At 39.3% G+C, this 5589-nt stretch overlaps 1 non-coding gene across 1 annotated transcript; it reads right to left on the reverse strand.

Annotated features, from left to right (window-relative positions):
• Positions 1 to 4223: 4223 nt before the first annotated feature.
• LOC112704749 (small nucleolar RNA R71) lies at positions 4224 to 4327 on the reverse strand. The gene has a single exon (XR_003155357.1). It is a non-coding gene; the product is annotated as a small nucleolar RNA R71 (small nucleolar RNA).
• Positions 4328 to 5589: the final 1262 nt, after the last annotated feature.

Below are 5589 nucleotides of genomic sequence, written 5' to 3' on the forward strand. Positions count from 1 at the left end.
GCTTTCGAAAATGCAAAGATTTACAAAGAGAAAGCGAAAAGATGGCATGATAAGAAATTGTCATCCAGAGTCTTTGATCCGGGGCAGAAAGTTCTGCTATTCAATTCTAGGCTCAGATTATTCCCTGGGAAATTAAAATCCCGGTGGAGAAGTCCATATGTCATTACAAACGTATCACCATATGGATACATAGAGCTTCAGGATAATGACTCTAACAAAAAGTTCATTGTTAATGGACAAAGAGTCAAACATTATCTTGAGGGCAATTTTGAGCAAGAATGCTCAAAACTGAGACTTGATTAAAACTCAGTCCAGCTAATGACATTAAAGAAGCGCTTGCTGGGAGGCAACCCAGCCACTCACAAAATATAATTTTATTTGATCTAGTTTTACAGGTAGATGCTAGAGTATCTTCAAAAGGTGAAATAGCAATTGATTGAAGTCACAGAGTTACAAGGAAAATTGGAAGCTCACTGGCGTGAAAAAGCCAGTAAGAAACAATTTGGGCGTTGAACGCCCATGAGAAGCACCCACTGGGCGTTTAACGCCAGTAAGGGTAGCATCTGGGCGTTAAACGCCAGAAAGATGCATCAGCTGGGCGTTGAACGCCCAGAAGAAGCAGCATTTGGGCGTTAAACGCCCAAACCATGCAGCAGTTGGGCGTTTAACGCCAGGATGGTGGGGAGGAGGTAAAAATTCGTTTTTCTCCATAATTTTTCTAAATTTTTATGTTTCAATTCATGATTTCTTGCATAAACATGTTTCAAAATGTCATCCTTCAAAATCAAATTGGTTTTCTAAGAACCCTAATTTCTAAAATCCTTTTTTTCAAAAATATCAAATGTATCTTAATTCATAAACATAAATCTTTTTCCAATCCAATTTTTTTTTTCAAATATTTTTAATTTCTTCTCATATCTTTTTCGACTCATCTTATCTTTATTTGAAAAATGCCTTTCCTTCTACTCCTCTCCTTTCCTTTCTTTTGCTTGAGGACAAGCAAACCTCTAAGTTTGGTGTGATTTGCCATGATCACTGAGCTAAAACTCATTAAGATCATGGCACCTAAGAGAACAGGAAGAGCAAGGATGTGAACTTAAGGGAGCTGAAGCATCAGAAATTAATTCTTGAAGGCACCCCACAGACTAGAGGAACATCCACTTCCCAAAATACAGGTTGTTAAGTTCTAATTCTAGCTTTAACTCTGTGATAGTATTATTATAAGATTTTACCTTAGAAGTTATATAGGAATAGTAGTAATTAGGATGTCTATTTTGATTTTATTTCCAATTAAGCTATAATTTATTTTTCTCATCATCATTAGGCATGAATAAAGTAGTAGATTTTCTTTTAGAATAAAGAAGTAATTTATATTTTTTGAGTTCTTAATAATAATAAATTATAATTAATTATATGTGGTGGCAATACTTTTTGTTCTCTGAATGAATGCTTGAACAGTGCATAATATGTACTTTGAATTTGATGAATATTGGCTCCTGAAAGGATGAGGAACACGAAAAATATTGTTGATGATCTGAAAAATCATGAAATTGATTCTTGAAGCAAGAAAAAGCAGTTCAAAAAAAAAAAAAAAAAACACAATATTCACAAGCCATGGGCACTAGCCAAGAGTAAAAAGGATCCAAGGCTTTGAGCATCAATGGATAGGAGGGCCCAAGGAAATAAAATCCAGGCCTAAGCGGCTAAACCAAGCTGTCCCTAACCATGTGCTTGTGTCATGAAGGTCCAAGTGAAAAGCTTGAGACTGAGTGGTTAAAGTCGTGATCCAAAGCAAAAGAGTGTGCTTAAGAGCTCTGGACACCACTGATTGGGGACTCTAGCAAAGCTGAGTCATAATCTGAAAAGGTTCACCCAGTTATGTGTCTGTGGCATTTATGTATCCGGTGGTAATACTGGAAGACAAAGTGCTTAGGGCCACAGCCAAGACTCATAAAATGACTGTGTTCAAGAATCAACATACTACACTAGGAGAGTCAACAATACTATCTGAATTCTGAGTTCCTAAGGATGCCAATCATTCTGAAAATTTAAAGATACAGGGAGATGCCAAAACTATTCAGAGACAAAAAGCTACAAGCCCCGCTCATCTAATAAGAATCTGAGCCTCATTTAGAACTCGAGAATATTATTATTTCTTTATTTCTGTTAGAACCTATTTTACTCATCCAGTTGCTTGAGGACAAGCAACAGTTTAAGTTTGGTGTTGTGATGAGCGGATATTTTGTACGCTTTTTGGGGGTAATTTCATGTAGATTTTAGCATGTTTCAGTTAGTTTTTAGTAAAATAATATTAGTTTTTAGGCAAAAATCATATTTCTGGACTTTACTATGAGTTTGTATGTTTTTCTGTGATTTCAGGTATTTTCTGGCTGAAATTGAGGGAGCTGAGCAAAAATCTGACTTAGGCTGAAAAAGGACTGCTGATGCTGTTGGATCCTGACCTCCCTGCACTCGAAATGGATTTTCTGGAGCTACAGGAGTCCAATTGGCGCGCTCTCAACGGCGTTGGAAAGTAGACATCCAGGGCTTTCTAGCAATATATAATAGTCCATACTTTGCGCGAGGATAGACGACGTAACTTGGCGTTAAACGCCAAGTTCATGCTGCTGTCTGGAGTTAAATGCCAGAAAAACGTCATTATCCGGAGTTGAACGCCCAAAACACGTCATAACCTGAAGTTTGACGCCAAGAAAGGCCTTTGCACGTGGAAAGCTTTAGTCTCAGCCCCAGCACACACCAAGTGGGCCCCAGAAGTGGATTTCTGCACCAATTATCTTAGTTTATTCATTTTCTGTAAACCTAGGTTACTAGTTTACTATTTAAACAACTTTTACAGACATTTCTTGTACCTCATGACAATTTCAGATCTGAAATATACACTTTGTGATGGCATGAGTCTCTAAACTCCATTGTTGGGGGTGAGGAGCTCTGCAGCGTCTCGATGATTTAATACAATTCCTTTGTTTTCCATTCAAACACGCTTGTTCTTATCTAAGATGTTTATTCGCGCTTAATTGTGGAGAAGGTGATGATCCGTGACACTCATCACCTTCCTCAACCCATGAACGTGTGCCTGACAACCACCTCCGTTCTACATCAGATTGAATAAATATCTCTTAGATTCCCCAACAGAATCTTCGTGGTATAAGCCGGATTGATGGCAGCATTCATGAGAATCCGGAAAGTCTAAACCTTGTCTGTGGTATTCCGAGTAGGATTCCGGGATTGAATGACTGTGACGTGCTTCAAACTTTAACCTGCTGGGCGTTAGTGACAGACGCAAAAGAGTGATTCTATTCCAGTAGGAGCGGGAACCAACCGGTGATTAGCCGTACTGTGACAGAGTGCGTGAGCATAGTTTTCACTGCGAGGATGGGAAGTAGCCACTGACAACGGTGACGCCCTACATAGAGCTTGCCATGGAAGGAACCTGCGTGTGAGAAGAGGATCTCAAGGAAGAGTTGAAATCAGAGGACAAAGCATCTCCAAAACTCCAACATATTTCCCAGTGCTGCAAATCAAAGTAACATTGTTCCCTCTTTTATCAATTCCAGTAATTTTACTTTTAATCCAAATAATCCTATTGACATCCTGACTAAGATAAATAAAATAAATATTGATTGCTTCAAACCAATAATCTCTGTGGATTCGACCCTTACTCACGTAAGGTATTACTTGGACGACCCAGTACACTTGCTGGTCAGTTGAACGGAATTGTGCTCTGAGCAAGTAATCAGTTAGTTAAATTAGTTCTCCTTGGCACATGCCAAGGAGCCATTAATTAAAGATCACAATTTCGTCCACCAGCAGCCGAACCCAACAACAATAATGCTAGGAGGATGCTTGGTGATTTCACTAAACCAACTTCCAAATTTGATGGAAGAAGCATCTCCATTTCGGCCATTAGAGCAAACAATTTTGAGCTGAAACCTCAATTAGTTGCTCTAATGCAACAGAACTGCTAGTTTCATGGACTTCCATCTGAAGATCCTTACCAGTTTTTAACTGAGTTCTTGCAGATTTGTGAGACTGTAAAGACGAATGGAGTAGATCCTGAAGTCTACAGGCTCATGTTTTTCCCTTTTGCTGTAAGAGAGAGAGCTAGAACATGGTTGGACTCACAACCTAAAGATAGCCTGGACTCCTGGGATAAGCTAGTCACGGCCTTCTTGGATAAATTCTTTCCTCCTCAAAAGTTAAGTAAGCTTAGAGTGGATGTTCAGACCTTCAAGCAAAAAGATGGTGAATCCCTCTATGAAGCTTGGGAAAGATACAAGCAGATGACCAAAAAGTGTCCTTCTAACATGTTTTCAGAATGGACCATATGAGATATATTCTATTATGGTCTATCTGAGTTTTCCAAAATGTCATTGGACCATTCTGCAGGTGGATCTATCCATCTAAAGAAAACGCCTGCAGAAGCTCAAGAACTTATTGACATGGTTGCAAATAACCAATTTATGTACACTTCTGAGAGGAATTCCGTGAATAGTGGGACGCCTCAGAGGAAGGGAGTTCTTGAAATTGATGCTCTGAATGCCATATTGGCTCAGAACAAAGTGTTGACTCAGCAAGTCAACATGATCTCTCAAAGTCTGAATGGATGGAAAAATGCATCCAACAGTATTAAAGAGGCAGCTTCTGAAGAAGCTTATGATCCTGAGAACCCTACAATAGCAGAGGTAAATTACATGGGTGACCTTATGGAAACACCTATAATTCATCATGGAGAAATCATCCAAATTTCTCATGGAAGGATCAACAAAAGCCTCAACAAGACTTTAATAATGGTGGAAGAAACAGGCTAAGTAATAACAAGCCTTTTTCATCATCTTCTCAGCAACAAACAGAGAATTCTGAGCAGAGCCCCTCTAATTTAGCAAATTTAGTCTCTGATCTGTCTAAGGCCACTCTAGGTTTCATGAGTGAAACAAGATCCTCTATTAGAAATTTGGAGGCACAAGTGGGCCAACTGAGTAAGAAAATCACTGAAACCCCTCCCAGTATTCTCTCAAGCAATACAAAAGAGAATCCAAAGGGAAAGTGCAAGGCCATTTATGTAATCAATATGGCCGAATGCACAAGGGAGGAGAAGGACGAAAATCCTAGTTAGGAAGACCTCCTGGGACGTCTCTCAAGCAAGAAGGAGTTCCCCATTGAGGACCTAAAGGAATTTGAGGCTCATATAGAGACCATAGAGATTCCATTAAATCTCCTTCTGCCATTCATGAGCTCTGAAGACTATTTTTCCTCAGAAGAGGATGAAGTTATGACTGGAGAGCAAGTTGCTCAATATCTAGGAGCTATCATGAAGCTGAATGCCAAGTTATTTGGTAATGAGACTTGGGAAGGTGAACCTCCCTTGCTCATTAGTGAACTAGATACATGGGTTCAGCAAACTCTACCTCAAAAGAAACAAGATCCTGGGAAATTCTTAATACCCTGTACCATAGGCACCATGACCTTTGAAAAAGCTCTGTGTGACCTGGGGTCAGGCATAAACCTTATGTCACTCTCTGTAATGGAGAAACTAGGGATCATTGAGGTACAACCTACCTTATTCTTATT

The sequence above is a fragment of the Arachis hypogaea genome, chromosome 7 (assembly GCF_003086295.3).
Source record: "Arachis hypogaea cultivar Tifrunner chromosome 7, arahy.Tifrunner.gnm2.J5K5, whole genome shotgun sequence".
NCBI classification, from domain to species: Eukaryota; Viridiplantae; Streptophyta; class Magnoliopsida; order Fabales; family Fabaceae; genus Arachis; species Arachis hypogaea.